The 16,713-nt window shown below is 43.3% G+C and overlaps 1 long non-coding RNA gene across 6 annotated transcripts in view; it reads right to left on the bottom strand.

Moving 5' to 3' along the window:
* LOC111560878 overlaps positions 1-16,060 on the bottom strand; it is a 214,076-nt gene extending 198,016 nt beyond the window's left edge. Inside the window, exons 1-2 of one of the 6 annotated variants that reach the window (XR_006599633.1) lie at positions 15,593-16,060; positions 14,332-14,489 (exon numbers count right to left, since the gene is read on the bottom strand). This is a non-coding gene — a long non-coding RNA (uncharacterized LOC111560878). Of the gene's footprint in view, positions 1-14,331; positions 15,014-15,592 lie in introns of those variants that run through there. The other 5 variants (XR_002743105.2, XR_002743100.2, XR_002743102.2 and 2 more) reach the window with 5 other exon arrangements.
* Positions 16,061-16,713: the final 653 nt, after the last annotated feature.

The following is a 16,713-nucleotide window of genomic DNA, read 5'->3' as shown; positions in this document are numbered from 1 at the left end:
ATGTAGGGATATAAATCACTGGATTCTACTCCTGAAATCATTATTGCACTATACACTAACTTGGATGTAAATTTAAAAAATAAAAAATTAAAAATAAACATTCAAAAACAATTCTTTTCATCATCTCTGATCTCAGAAAGAAGACATAGAGAATGTCCTTCAAAATTCCTCCTCTAATCTCTATAGATGCTCTTCATGATATTAATTGGGTCATCACTTTAGCCATTCTCAGTCAAGTTCAACAAACTTAACCCTTTAACTATGTGCTATGCTCATAGAGATACCCATAAGATACTCCTTTTTTTTTTTAATTTTTAATGTTTATTTATTTTTGAGGGAGAGATGGAGGCAGAGCATGAGCAGGGGAGAGGCAGAGAGAGAGGGAGACACAGAATCTGAAACAGGCTCCAGGCTCTGAACTGTCAACGCGGGGCTCAAACTCACGAACTGTGAGATCATGACCTGAGCCCAAGTCGGATGCTTAACCAACTGAGCCACCCAGGTGCCCCAAGATACTTCTATCATAACATATTCACTTGGGGTTCAGTGTATTTTATTTTATTTTAAAAGTTCTTTTTACTGTTTTTGAGAGAGAGAAAGAGCAGGGGAGGGGCAGAGAAAGAGGGAGACAGAATCTGAAGCAGGCTCCAGGCTCCGAGCTGTCAGCAAAGAACCCGATGTGGGGCTCGAGCCCACGAACAGTGACATCACAACCTGAGCCAAAGTCGGATGCCTAACCGAAGTCGGATGCTTAACCCACTCAGCCACCCAGGCACTCCCGACACACCCTGTGTATTTTAAAGAACAGTGACTAAAGTAGGGGCTGTATTCTTGTTAATGATACTCAGCCGCTGTCCTGAGGGTTGAGTGCTTCCCAGGCTATGCATGCTCTGTTCCATTTTTTTCTCTGTTCTTTTTTAAAACAGTCTGGGAAGAAGTTAGGTGTTGTGTATACAAACCACATACAAATGGGCATCACGTAAGTGCAAAACCCTAATAAAGAATCTGCACCTGGTTCTTTAGTTTGTTTTTTGGGTTTTTTTTGTTTTTGTTTTTGTTTTTAATGTTTATTTATTTATTTTGAGAGACAGAGACAGAGCACAAGCAGGGGAGGAGCAGAGAGAGAGGAAGACACAGAATCCGAAACAGGCTCCAGGCTCTGAGCTCTCAGCACAGAGCCTGACGCGGGGCTCCAACTCACAAACCGTGAGATCATGACCTGAGCCGAAGCCAGACGCTCAACCAACTGAGCCACCCAGGCGCCCCTGTTTTTTTAGTTAATGATGAAAGTGCAGCAAGAATATGCAAAGTAGCCTGAAGCCAAGGACATGTAAGTGGTAAAGAAGGAAACTTCTAGTTGGGCCCAGAGGAGTTAACATTCTCTTCCCATCAACATTGGGGTGGATGTATAAGGCCCCATTCTCTATAGCAGCAGAACAAAATAAAATGAGTTTTATAATTAACAGCCATAAAAATCTTAAGACATAATTAAATGAGCAGGCTATTCTGGCATTTGCACATATAAACAGGAACAGAAATAACTAGAGGTGTAGAAATAAAGTTCACAAAGACACTCCACATTGGATTTCAAATTTCAAGTTTGAAACACCCAGAGACTGAAATTTCTCTGTAATCATAGAAATGGCGAGGCTAGCATGGGCCAACTTTCAATGTGGCCAGGACGGCACCCACAGGAGGCCCAACAGACACCTACTATCATTTGATGGGAAAGAAGACCCCAGAGGGAACCAGAACAAGTCACTCCACCGTCTTAGTGGCAAAAGGGTTCATCCATTCCTTACTGTAGAAAGGATCCCTACTTTAGTTATATGTTTATATTATTTTCTTACTAACTGAAATATTATTCATTCCATAGTATGTTTTATTCCTCCTGAAATAATTCTTTTGCAACCTTTTGAAGGCCCTGTATTATGTTTCTTTTCATGTGCCTTAACTTGGTGGACACAAGAGACTGGACTTATTCTAAACCCTGTTGTTCAGAGTCTGTGAAAAAAATAACAAACACGCCCTAGACAGGCCTATTACTGTTGAGTATGATACCTGTTACCCAGGAACAGGAATGAGACCTACTCTATGAAGAAGAAAAGTGGTTCTACTCTAGAAACTATTCAGGGACACCTGACTGGCTCAGTCACTAGAGCATGTGACTCTTGATCTCGGGGTTGTAAGTTCAGGCCCCACGTTGGGTATAGAGATTACTTTTAAGTGAATGAATGAATGAAAAGAAAGAAACTATTCACTGAAATTCTTGTGTTGTATTGAGGGGGCTCCATAAAATTGCCATTATCAACTGCATAAGACAAAACTGGTGGTAGCTGAGGGAACTGTCCCTATTTTATTAAAAAAAAATTTTTTAACGTTTACTTAGCTTTGAGACAGAGGGAGACAGAGCATGAACGGGGGGAGGGCCAGAGAGAGAGGGAGACACAGAATCCGAAGCAGGCTCCAGGCTCTGAGCTGTCAGCACAGAGCCCGACGCGGGGCTCGAGCTCACGGACCGTGAGATCATGACCTGAGCCGAAGTCGGCCGCTTAACCGACTGAGCCACCCAGTCCCCCCCATTTTAAAATCCTAGAAAAGATAAACCCCGCAAATTAAGGGCCATTTGCACTCTCCCCTCTGCTTTCCTGACAAGAAGTAATTGGGTCTGAGGAGGAAACCAAGTATCAATGGCTTAAGTAAAGAAGTCCTGTTAAGGATTTAATTGCCTAAATGATAATACAAACTCATTGCTGTTCAGTTTGTTATTTAAAAGCTGTGCTTGGGACACCTGGATGGCTCAGTCGGTTGAGTGGTTGAGCGTCCGACTTCGGCTCAGGTCATGATCTCACAGTTTGTGAGTTCGAGCCCCGCATCAGGCTCTGTGCTGACTGCTTGCTCAGAGCCTGGGGGCTGCTTCAGATTCTGTGTCTCCTTCTCTCTCTGCCCCTCCCCCACTCACGCTTTGTCTCACTCGGTTTCTCAAAAATAAATAAAGGTAAAAAAAATAAAAAATACAAGCTGTGCTTTATTCCATTAACTTCGATTTGTCCTCTTTGCTTCTGTCATTTTTCTACACTGGGCCAGTCTGCCATTCCGGCAATCCTCCCTACACTACTGTCTAGGTTTCATCCCCTGACAAGGACCCTGTGCCTGTGTCTCCCTACCAGGACCCTTAATAGCCATTAGTAACTAACTACCTACCACCTTAATCTTGGTGGTATCTTCACCCATAGATCTCACTGAGACAAAAGTATTAACCTATGAACAGTAGTTCAAAGTTGAAAAACAACTTTAGCATAAACATCTGAGTTAAGAAAAAATTATTAGAAGACAAATCATATATAAGGTTACATAAAAACAGATAAGGCAGGATGCTAGTGTTGTCCAAGCAAAGTTTTATATGGAGAGACGCCTTCTATTTAGTATAACTGAACACACTACTTAAAAAAAAAAAAAAAAAAAAAAACTTAAAAAAATTCATGCTCCAAAGCAGGGAGATAAACTAGTATTGACAACAATTACGAAAATGACTAAAAATTTCACTTTCCATCTCCCTTATTAACAGGGGAGTTCATATCATGAAATATTTAACCATAGTGAAATATTTGTCAAACAACAATTATGAAAATGACTAAAAATTTCACTTTTCATCTCCCCTGTTAACAGGGGAGTTAGTATCATGAAAATTTAAACACGGTGAAATACTGGTCAAACAATATTTGTTGCTGTAGCGAAAAATCAATGACCATAGGTATACCTTTGAGTTTACAGAAACTAAAAACCTAAGGTAGTAAAATTAAAGATTCTTTTCCTTTTCCTCTTGAGAGTTTTATGTGTTTTCCAAATTTTTTGGAAAGAATTTTTAGAAAGAGAAAAAAAAGTAAAAGCTAAAAACTCTTTAATATATTTCTTCCCGCTGAATATATTCTATTCAAGAAGCAGAGCTTAATAACGCGAAGTCACTAACTGATTTAATCAATATGTGGCTAGTTTGTGCTTTAATAATAACTGAGGTGAGGGCGAGAAATATATTTTACAGAAGGTAAGAATAATATTATGTCTGTATGCCTTGTCTATATGACCCCAAACCTAAAGGTATTTGAAAATATTTGAGTGACTAAGACTTTTTGTTGTTGTTGTTTTGTGTTTTTGTTTTGTTTTGTTCAGTTTTTTTACTTTTCATCTGGGTTAGTGAAACTATATCGCTACCCAAATTTTTAAATGCCAACATTATTATACATGTTATCTGTTTCTCTACATCAGAATTTCTCAGCCTTGGTACCTTTTGACATGATAGGCCAGATAGCTTGTTGTGGGAGTGGGAAGGGCTGCTCTTTGCATCGCAGGATGTTTAGCAGTATTTGTGGTCTCTATCCACCAGATAACAGTTGTGACAACCAAAAATGTCTGAAGAACATTGCCAAATGTCCCCTGGGGGGAGAAGCCATCCCTGGTTAAGAACCACTGCTCTACAGTAAGTTATTACTCTCCAAATATTTTGATTATCTTTTTAACCATTACCTATTACCATGGCTGCATTAATCATGCCATGATTCGCATTGATCACAATGATTAAAGAAATTACAGATTTACTCTGGCACTCCAGCACTTACTATCAGGCTATTAGACAAAGCCTGGTAATATTAAAGGGAAAAAATTCCTATAATTACAAAAATAAGAGATTACACGAAAAGAGCAAAGATTTTGGTTGTACTCTGGAATCAAATTACATTCATTTGTTGAAGTGGTCTGAATGACTCCAAAGACATACAGCAGCTGTTATTCACTCAGCTACAACGCAGCAGATATTAACACATATTTTGAAAAGGAGAGATGTTGCTTCATGTGACAATACTGCTGACATTTAAGAAGAGATGTTAGTGCCTCATCAGAAACTCAGGCATAATTTTTTCCCTTAGATGTCACCTATCACTTTTTTATTGCCCTTTTAATTTAAACACGTGTTCAGTGGCACCCACAATCAAAATTCTGTGGCAAAACTAACACTAAAATTGAGTATCTTATTTCACACAAATAAATACTGTAAGTGACCATCGTTAATAACATAAATAGTTAAAATTCTCTGCATCACCATTCATCTATATTATAGTGATTTTTATTTCATCACTGTGAACAGTAGATGGTCTTTTGTCTTTTCTAAATGTCCCGATCCTCAAGGGATAATTAAATATGACTTATAAGCAAAATAAAGTTTAAGAGGATTTTTTTTTCAATTATACAGCCTTGATTTGTACTACTGTCCTCCTCCAATTTCCTTTTTACATTAAGAAAAAATAACATGTGAGTTTTAAAACTTATTTAATTTAAAATGACTCTTTTTAAAAAGAAAGCACTGTAGTGGGATGCCGGGATTGCATTCATCCCAGCATGCCCCACCACTGTTCTTTGGATGGCAATCACAGGACCCAGACATCAAGCTGTGGAGGAGATTCTTCCAAGCAACAGCATCTGGCTCTTTGGCAAACTGAACAGGCAGTTGCCCTGGTGGCTTTGGAGTTGCCTCTGGGTCTGTCACAGGGTAAGGCTGCTGATAGAGTGTCTGGATTCTCATCTCCTTTCATTTCACCATCTTTCTCATATACCTTGCCGGCATTAAGAGACCTACTTTCTTCTGTAAAGGAAATACTGCCCTCCCTAAGTCTTGTGGATGTCTACATAAACCCTGTTGTACTTCAGTAAGTATCCGTTTCCATTGCCCACATCCTTGACAAAAGTATAAAAACAGGCAAGCATTCTGGCAGCAGCAACACTAGCATTCTATTTCATACCCCACCTGCAGAGAGAATCAGAAATTAAATGTTCTATTTTCAGTCCTGGATATTTTAAGCCTGTGTTTTCACTTTCTTTACTTGCAATAGATCACTTTGCCAGTTAAATTTAATAAAGCCATATTTATAATCTGAATAGCTACCTAATCTCATGGAAAACTTTTTTTCATTCTCAAGATCACACAATCGAAGCTCGTAAGGTGTTATAAAAAGTAGAGGGGCTTAGTTTGAAGAATTTATGGCACTTTAAAATCATAAGTGCAGTCCCCTGGAACAAACACCTTGAACACTAGAATCGGCAGTTCCAGAACAAAGGGGCTCTCATACCGTCTTAGCTGTGAAGGAAATTAAAAAGATCAAATTGGGAAAGTAAAGAATTAGTGTTTGGATGTTTTTAGGATAAAACAACAACAACAACAATAACCTTCTGAATAATTTGCACCAAAGGCATTAATCAATATGGCCTCTCTACAGACCACAGGCTATGCACGGGTGCCATGACCCACAAATCATATTCAAAAGGTAAAATAACTACTAGCAAAGTGAGGACTCAAAGACTAGTGGGCCCAAACAGACATAGATCAGTAAGATTGCTTTATAAGAGGTAGCATTTAATTCCTCCTGGTAGAGTTCACCAGCAAAAAAAGGGGCTTTCTATACTGGCCACCTCTATGGAGACTCAGTTCTAATCTATCATTTGATCACCACGTTCAATAACTCCATCAAGGATCTATGCAAAAACTCATGGTCATGTTTATTTTATGAATGAGAAACAAATTTAAAAACAGGAGGAGAGAATCTTTATAGAAAAGACTATATTTGAGTATAAGTTGTTACTTTGTAAATCCTAAATTCAAAAAGAAAGAAAACCTGTCAACTTTGAGGACTGGCAAGTAGTTGAAGCTAAAAAGGCCAACAAACAAACAAACCATAACAACTATTTCTAGCCCAGGAAAAGGGATTCAAAAAATAAATAGTATTAGGCTTACAAATACTTCTTTTTGCATTCTCTCCCTTTTCAAAATTAATTGATTTTTAAATTTTAACTAAATACGACGCACATGGGGCTGAAACTCAAGACCCCGAGATCAAGAGTCGTATGCTCTGTTGACTGATCCAGCCAGGCATCCGACTCTTTACATTCTCTTAAAAATAAGGTAAGAATGTAATGATGGCATACACACCATCTCTACGTCTTTTAGATATTGGCTAAAAGAAGGTTAAATATCAAATTTGTTTTTATTCCTATGAAAAAGTTATCTGTTACTGAAGAGCACATAATTTATCTAAACATGCAATAAATTATACACTCAGTTGCCTTCTGATTTTATTTTTTAGAAACAAACCAAATTTGAACATTAAGAGTCATCTACTTGTGTCTGTTAATACAAACAATTCCTACAGCTTTCTCTAGGAGCACTGCTGTGAATGACCAACAAGGTCTTACAACTTTGAGCAACTCACAAATCTCTCCAGGCTTAATTTTTGTCTCCAATAATCTATACTCTGGAAAGCAGAAAAATCAAGATGACTTCTGTCCTCAGATTTGGGATGGTGAATTTCCCAGAAGAAAGTAGATAATGTATACCTTTAGACCAAACGTTTATTATATAACCATCTGCCTTCTGCTTTAAGTGAGAAAAAACAACAACTTAGCTCCTGGTCCTGAGCATAATCGATGCCTGACAATCGCATAGTATACAGTGGGATCCCAAATATGTTTGCTAAATGAAGAAATGAAGGAAGGAAGCAATGCGAGTTCATGTTACAGTCCACTTAAAAAAAAATGCATGTACTCTGGAGACTTCTTACATCGCAAATCACAAACCTTTAGAGAAATCAGAGACTTCAATGAAAAATTCTGCACATGAAAAAGAAATAGATTTATCCATCCTGCCATGTATGAATAAATTGGTTAATCAACCAAATTGATCCAAATGTGCAATCAGATTTAAGACGCTATAGCAGTCTCCCCTTAACTGCAGGGGGATATGTTCCAAGACCCCTACAGGATGCCTGAAACCGCAGCCAGAACCGAACCCTATATACACTATGTTTTTTCCTATACCTACATACCTATCAAAAATTCATAAGCTAGGCACAGCATGAGATTAACAATAATTAATAATAAAAGAACAATTATGACAATATACTGTAATAAAAATTACACAAATGTGGTCTCTCTCTCTCTCAAAATATCTTATTGTACCGTATTCATTCTTCCTCTCCTTGTGATGATGCAAGATGATAAAATGCCTTGGAATTGAGATGAATTGAGGTGAATGACATAAGCATTGTGACGTAGCTTTAGGCTACTGTTGACTCTCTGATGATGGGCCAGCAGGAAGATCATCTGCTTCCACATCGCAGTTGACCTTGGGTAACTGAAACCGTGTAAAGTGAAACCACAGATAAGGGGCTACTATTGTGTGGTCTAGGGTAATTTTTTTTTCTTTTACTGGAATATCTTCATTAGGATTCTAGAGTTGACTGGGGTTGTATCCACCCAAAGTCAACAACAAGGACATTTAAAAATATTTCTTAAAAATAATGGAATTGTTTAATTTCCTTCCAGGTGTTTTGACACAGACGCAGGCTGACTCGAGGTGACCTACTCCTTGGTGAATACATAGTGTCTACAGAATGTTTCTGTTAGAAAAAGTCTTCACCAAGGTCTTTGCGACTTCTGCTTTTTCCCAAAACAGCAGGGAAAGGTCAGGATACACTTGGGGCCATGATTCTGTTGATACCCAATATCTATAAACCATGCCTGGTTCTTCTGTTTCTTTGACATAATTTTGTGCATTATATACAAGAGAGCACAATCAGAAAGAAACTGCTTTTCCAATAATAACTTAGACCACACCATCTACTTTTGGTGTGGTCTGCGTGTCCCTTAAGTGGTGACTGTTACATTCAGGAGTTAAGTATTGGAAGCGATGATATCTTTCGTTTTTTGCTTGTTTGCTCATTGAATAAGCTGTCAGAAACCTGCCATTTAGGCTAAGAGCTACGGTCTTTTGCTGAACTAGCTTAAATAATTTTCAATAAATGATTAGGAATGTCATTATTGGTTGGCTATCCAAAGTCCATACATGCTAATAAAGATGTCTCCAGCATCTGGAGCAACTGGGTGGCTCAGTCGGTTAAGAGTCCAACTCTTTCTTAGTTTCAGCTCAGGTCATGATCTCACGGTGTAGGAGTTCGAGCCCCACATTGGACTCTGTGCTGACAGTGCAGAGCCTGCTTGGGATTCTCTCTCTCCCTCTCTCTCTGCCCCTCCCCCACTCCGTCTGTCTCTCAAAAATAAATAAAACTTAAAAAAAAAAAAAAGATGTCTCCAGCACCCATAGGTCATATGTCAAGAAACAGATCCATAAATACAAGTTAGTTTGTTGTTGCTCTTATGTTCTTGGGCAAGTATGACATCTAAGGTTCATGCTCTCCCAAGAAGAAAATCACTTCTCTCTGGTCTAAGAGACCTGGTCTCCCCCTTGATACTCAGCTGACACATTTAGCCTCAGCACCAGCAGAAGCTGAGATTTGCTGATAAATAATAACTGGAGTACTTCAACCTTTGCAATGTGAAAAAGGTAGTCAAAAGGAACAGGAAAAGCTCTAGATACATCATAGAGATGTAGGGCAGACCATGCCAAGTAGCCCATGGCTGGCTTTCACCAAAGGGAGGTTTCAATGTCCCAGAGATCACCTATCCTGAGGGAGGGAGCGGAGGAGCCTGGGCTTCAGGGAAACTCCAGGTCCTCTTGTCTTCAGGTTTGAGAGGATCCCTGACCAGTGGGCAGAAACAAAAAATGGCAAATCTGCAGGATGTCTGTAGATGAAAAGGTGGAAACCAGAGGGAAAGTGGGGTAGGACAAGGTGGGCCCAGGGACTCTGAGGGCTGCAGAGGGAAGTGTGGCATGTGTGGAAGGAACTTCCCTGTGAAGCTGTCCCTCAAGGGGTAGAGATGTAGCCTGTCGGGCCTTAGAGAATGGGGTCCCTCACTCTTCCTCTGCAGGATGCGTGTGTGTAGTTCTCACCCAGCACACTCTCTCTCCCGGTCGCTGCGCATGGCTGGCCAATGCGAGAAGCCTCCAGAATTTCCCAAAGGAGCACGCCCCCCCCCCCCCCCACCAGCCCTTTGGTGAAGGCAGGTGACCACCTCGCGTGAAAGCTCCTGTTAGCCTGCAGCCCGGCCCTGGTTCACACTGGGAGAAGGGAGTAATACCGATTGAGGGGCGCTCCCTCCCCTCCCCCCCCCCCCCCCCCCCCGCGCTGCTCTGAGCCTCTTTGGGGAAACTGAGCTGGGGAAGGGCCAGGGGCAGAGCTGGTTCGGAGGGCTGCAGTACGCCACGCAGCAGGCGCCTAGCCCTCCTCGGGCGCCAAAGCCCCTCGTAGAGACCCAAATTGAGATCTGCCCCATCCTCAACCTGCACGCCTCCCTGGGGCCTGGCGGCTGCAGGGCCGACCAAGGGCAGATCGCACCCTCGAGTCCTCGAGCCCAGGAGCGCCGGGCCGCGCCGCGCCTGGCACAAGGCGCCGCCGCTACCCCCAGCGCCAAGGCCTGGGAGCCCCGGGTCCCCCCACCCCCCTTCCCGCGCTGTCTCCTGCAGCTCGCCGGCCCGGGTTCGAGGCAGCCGGCTGGAGGCCTGAATTGGCCGCGCCTCGCAGAGGAAAGAAAAAGCAGAGAGGTGGCTGCCGCCTCCTCCCTAGCTCCCAGCCTGGAGCAGCCTGGCGTGCTCGAACCCAGGAAAGGTCGGGATCTCCCCTTCAACGCACACGCACACGCACACGCACGCGCAAGCACACACGCGCACACACACACACGGAGACACAGGAGCGCGCGCACACGCACACACGCACGCTCTGCTCTCCGGGCCCGAGTTGGAGAGGGGGCGCTTTGGAAACTTGATGAATCCGCCGGATGACCACTTGCGCCCAGACGTCCCCACCACACTCTCAATTTTAAAAGATTTTTTTCCCCCCTACGACCTTTCCGTAAGCGAATCAAAGCAGAACCCAGACTCCGAGGCCGCCCGGTCCCTTTTGGTAAACTTCTTAACATGTACCAGGTAGCCCTGGGTCTCCAAACCCTCCGGCGCGCGGGGGCCGCGGCTGCCCTGGCCAGGCTCCGCGCACAGGCGGGAGCGCGCGAGGTGTGCGCGGAGCCTCCCGCAGCCGGGGAGCCTCCCGCAGCCAGGGAGCCTCCCGCAGCCGGGGAGCCTCCGGCCGGGCGGCGCTGTCCCGGACCGCGCGACCCGCGGGAAGAAGGGGCGCCTGGCCCCGCGCCGCATTTGCATGACACTAGCCCGCCGGATCACAGCCGGTCCAGGCGCTTGCTTAAGAAACCCAAATTAAGGAGTGGGTGAATTGGGGAAGGAGGGAGCCGGGGGAGTTTGCACCATGTATCTCAGGTATGAGCACTTCTCACTGACATTGATGCAACTGCATTAGAGTTAATGGCAGCAGCCTGCTTCTCATTATTAATTGTCTTTGTGTTTGGATAAAGTATGTAATCTTCTTCTCAACCACACCATTAAAATAGGTTGCCTTTTCAATTAAGAACTGTCGTGAGCACAGCAGTCAATTTTCCTAATGAAGATGCATTATTTTTTCACATTTTTTTAATAATGGAAAATCCCAGGTTTTCATTAGACGCGATTACAGAGAAATGCAAGAGAGTTTCTCTAAAATTTATGCGGTCATGTAGTGCATTAAACGCCAAGCTTTTAAATAAATTGAAATTTCTGCAGATAAAAGAAAAGCATGAGCAGCAACTATGTTCAAACCGCTCCATTCAGATTTTAAAAAGCAAATACCATGAGTTCTTTTTTTGAAATGCACTTAACAGATGTAACAATAAAAACAAGTCAGTGAATGTCTGAAAATGCGTCTATAAACTTTAGGGGGGATCTCCTCTAGTTTAGAGATGATTTGCAGATCTTACAGAATAGTGGTGTGTTTGCAGAAAATGCACTGTGCCCATTTAGATAATGAGCAGTTTTTGAACAAATGCCTCAGCCTGATCATTAAGAAGCAAAAAAATGTCTGGGCTGTGCACCTACAATTAGTTTGTGTTTATTTACTTCCTTCCTCGCTATCATTTTTCTTCCTTAAAAAAAAAAAAAGACAAATTCAAAGCTAGTGAATCTGGTACAACTGTTTACAATTCTATGCTTTTGTGATAGGCAACTTTTCAATTGTAAGAAAATTAAAATTGCAAAATTCTAATGTAGAAGTTTAAAAATCTGTTGAAAATATTCATTCCTAGATGTGAAAGTGGAAAGTTTGCATCCATTGAACAAAAATGAAAAATGTGTTATTCGTTTTCTAATCTTGGGATTTTTTGAGGTTGTAGTGAAAAAGATCTATCAAAATCTATGTTTTCTTTGTTAATAAAAAATTTAAGTTACTGTCTTTTGCATATGAAATACTGTTTTAGACAAACAATTCCTCTTTTTTTTCTCTCCCCATTCAATGTGAATACCCTCATAGGAGCCACAGCAGAGAGTAGTGTTTGAGCGAAAAATAAGTCAAATTCTTCTAAATAGAAAAAAAAAAGTTCCCAACAACAGCCAGACTTTTTTCTTTGTAAGAAAACATCAGTTGCTTTTTCTGCGGACATGATCTTTCCAGGTCTTAGGTGTTATGTCTTTTAAAAATTGAACTCTTTTTTAATCAACCAGCCCCTCAAAATGATCTGCAAAGAGTGGGAAATTAGATTTTCGATTAAAACCTTATCCCATCTCGAAGGATTACTTTATATTGATTCTTAAATATGGCTACAATTGATGGGCTCTAATTAAAAATCCAAAGGAAAAGTCTGTCGTGCCCATATAAAAGAAGCTTTTCATATACGGGAAATAAAGCTTGTAAAAGGTTACAAATAAAAGATTAGAGATTTATCCAAACTAGTTTAAAGCTTCACTGCGGTTTTCTTTTCTTCTTTTTTCCCTTTCTTACAAAACCATTCCTGGGTCTTTTTTCCCCCAGTTTTAAATGAAGTTTGCAAACAGGCAAGATATTGGACTGTAATGGTTGTTTTATATCAGCTCTGTAAGCTCAAGGCTACTGCCTGCAGTAGGATTGATTTCAAGGAAAGTTCGGGACCAGAAGATGAAAATTATATAAACTGACAGCTACCACCCCTCATCAATCCATCCACATTCCCGTCCACACCCTCCTAACGCACACCCACACCCACACTCACACCCTCATATTGCTCTCCGTCTCTCACACACCAACCCTTCCTATCCCCCACCCTAACCTTGCTCTGCACACACCCTGGGTCCCCACATGCTCAGGGACAGACGCACAGCAACCAGCTCACACTCAGCTCATAAATGTCTCCCAGCCCCACATCTCGCACTTGTCACACAATCTTAATCCGTTTCATTCCGGAACAACATGGTCCTCTTTTCCTCTTTTCTGCATTTGGAATTTGCCTCCTACTCTTTTATCAAGACAGCACAATCCTATCTTTGAAGTTGTTTCTTTCTCCCTTACCCTCTTTTCTGAGGCAATCGTAAATGCAGGGAATAAGCAACTCAAGCTTAATTCACAAGTGATCTACTGCTTTCTATTTCCCTCCAAATTCTGCCTGCATTGCCAATCTTTAACCCTCGTTAAAAAATTAATTAAAGTTAATCTTGTCAAAGTTTTTAATAAAGACATATCTAAAAACCTAATGAAAAATGACTTCTTTCTAAATATCGTGGCAGTTCTAAGGCAAGATGTGGTCCCCTACTGTCCACTGAATCGCTGAAAAGATTGGAAATTAATCTTCATATTTCTGAAGTAAGTGTTCAGGGAGTCTAACTGGCTCCTTTCCCCCTGAGAGGCGGTGTTCTCACGGAATATGGGTTTTGTTCTTCTTCTTTTTTAATTAGCCTGGAAGAATCCTGAAATCTTTCTCCTTTCTCTTCCCACTCCTCTACTCCTCCCCCCCCCCCCCCCCCACAGCACCATAGTTAATAAACTTGGAGGAAAGTTTGGAATATTTTAAACTGGCCTGGCAAGTGGGGTGGAGAAAGTAAATCCAGCTAGCGTGAGACATTAATCTAGATTTCAAAATATGAATATCAGCCATATTTTGGAAACTGTATGCAAGCTCTGACAAACAATTTGATTTCCTATGTACTGGTTTTCTTAATTTCACTTCTGAATACTTATATCTCATATTGATAGCAAGACAGTTGTACTTATGGCAATTAAAAACCATCCACTTGTTAATGAAAATTACTTACAAACACAAAGCATGCTACCTACCACAAGTCAGATTCATAGAAAAAAAAAAATCTAAAGACAGAAGATGTAGGGGGAGAAAAAAGTTAAACATGAACAGAGAAAATACAATGACCACATAGTAAGTATATTGGAAGTTCAAGGACTTACTGGAAATCAAGAGTTAGACTTTTCATCCAAGGAGTCTTTTTCTCCCACCAAGCCTCTGCGGTTTTCGTACAACAGCCCAACCCCCCCTGCCACCAAAGCCAGTGGCTTTTGTCCTGACCTACAGTATGGTTTGTGGGGACTGTACCTGAGCCGGGCTGTCTGCAATTTCCAAATTGACAAGAAGAGACTGGAAGATAAAGAGCATGTTCTTACAGGTGAAGAGCAATTTTGCAACTTTTCCAGGAGACACCCAGGAGAAAGCTTTCTTGCTACCAACTGCTGCAGAGTCTGGGCAGAATTCCTCTAGAAAGAAAAAGAAAGTCTTTTTTCCCCCCCGTCTGCCTGTGTCTCTAGTTCTCTTTCTCCTCTCTGTCTCTCTCTGTCTCTCTCTCTCTCTCTCTGTCTCTCTCTCTCTCTCTCTCAGATCCAATCTTTTAAGAGCTTCAGCACATTGCTAAGCTAAAGGGAAATTCTCTTTGATAAAGCGGCGTTTCCAGCTTCTGGGTTTTAAAACCTAAATCTATATTCAAATCTGGCTGAAGGTGTGTTCTGGGATTTATGAAAGCCTCTTAAAGGGGTAAATTTACCAAACCGTGACAAAATCATCACAATCTTACTTTAGACATCTGAAGTGGATGGGAATTTTAAAGAGACCCTTGTTTATTTAACACTGTCCATTTCCAACTCGTGGTTTATTGGTCCTGCATTTCTGCGAAGTTATTAGACTAAAGGGCAAAGGAGAAGCGAGAGCTGTCTGCTCCCAGCCGCAGTAAAGGGAAAAGCCCTCCCACACCCCACCGCTCAGAAATGTGCCCTTGTCCGACAGAACCCGGGAATTTTCAGGGAGATTTAGCTGCCCCCGCCAACTGAGAGGACACCGCAAACCTCTCGGTAGGGTTCGACGGGTTTCCCACACCAATGGACCCCCCACAGCACATAGATCTCTGGGCCTAAAACGCTCCCCGTACTTCGTGGAGAACACAAGCGCATATTCTGATATTTCTACACACACACACACACACACACACACACACACACACACACACACCACCTCCACTGTCCCCAAGGCCTCCCTTCGGCCCTTCCCCTCCACCAGACGCACAACGTCCATTTTTCTTTTTCGTTCTTTGATGCTTTAAACATCATTGCGATCAAACTGGGAGAATCCCTGTCTTTTCTCGGAGTAGGAAGGAGGCTCTGGCTCAGGGGAGCTGGGTGGATTTGCCCTTCCTTCACCGAAAGTATCCCGACTCTGGCCAAGTGCTCCCAACCAATGGGCCAGACCGCCTGGGGCATTTGTGGCTCTTCTCTCCCCCCCCCCCCATTAAAGGCCCGGGGTGGGGGAGCAGTCGCCAGGTGTTTTAGAACAGAGGGGGCGGGGTGAGAAAAAAAAGGTCCGTACTCACCCTCCCCCCTCAGCCCGGGACCCCACAATGTCGCGACTCCTGGGAACGCGACAGCCAGCGGGTCTCTCCGGACTGGAGCTGCTGGGCAGACCCCGGGCCGCTCGGGGGCTCGCTGGTACGCCGGGGCCCAAAGCTCTAGAGACACCTGCGAGGCTGGCCGCGGCCGCCGAATGCCCAGCCCTAGGCCGAGCCGCAGCCGGAGCCGGAGCCGGAGTCCAGCCGGGCTGCCGTGCGCTTGCTGCCTCGTGCGCACTCCCGTAATTCGTTAATTGCTGTAAATCCCAAGGACGGCCACATTTGATTACACATACAGTATAAGAACCGACAACAAAGCGACGAATTAATTACCAACTTCATTAACATAGGTCCCCAAATTAAAGGCAGCGAGCTGTTTCTTTGGGCCCACTTGCCGTGGTGGTGGTGGTGGTGGTGGTTGAAGGGGGAGGGTGTTTAGAAAGAGATTTTATTTTTCTTTTCCGGCATTGGGAGTTGTGAGGGAAGAAATGTCTTCTGCTCCCCCCACCTACCACTCACACCCTCAGCCGGTCCCCTTGTTCACCCCCCCCCCCCCCCCGCGACTCCTCCGCCCAATCTGTTTCTGCTTTTCTAGGGACTCAGACCGGTTTGAAGGCTGTCGGGTCCCGCTCTCTGTGCCAGCATTAAAGTTAGGCTGGGGTGCGCTCTCTGGCTCGGGTCCCCTGGTGCTGCCGCTCTCCCGCCTCCGGGCTCTCAGCCCCCGGCTCGGGCCGCGCGGGCTGTTTGCTCCAGGCCGCGCCGGCGGGCATTGAGTAGCGTTTGTATTAACGTGGACACTCTGTTTCCAGCGTGGGCCTCCTGCGTTCGCTCCCTCCCCCGGTGTCCGGCCGACCCCTCTTCCATCCCCGAGTCCTGACCTGGCTCCTGTGGTCTCCCCAAACCGGCCCTGGGGTTAGATTCCCCGGTTGGTGTTCTTTGCAGCCTGCCTTGGGTTTCTTTCCAACTCTAAAAGCCCTGCGCGGATCCCACGAGTCCAGTCTCTCCTCCGGGGACCGTGGAATATTTAGAAGGGCGCATCGAGCGGGAGAGACACGAGTTTTTGAAAATAGTTTGTTCTTGGACTTGTGCATCTGTCTCTCTCTTGC

Source organism: Felis catus, chromosome B3, assembly GCF_018350175.1.
Source record: "Felis catus isolate Fca126 chromosome B3, F.catus_Fca126_mat1.0, whole genome shotgun sequence".
Taxonomy (NCBI): Eukaryota; Metazoa; Chordata; class Mammalia; order Carnivora; family Felidae; genus Felis; species Felis catus.
This window is presented reverse-complemented; position numbering and strand designations above follow the sequence as displayed.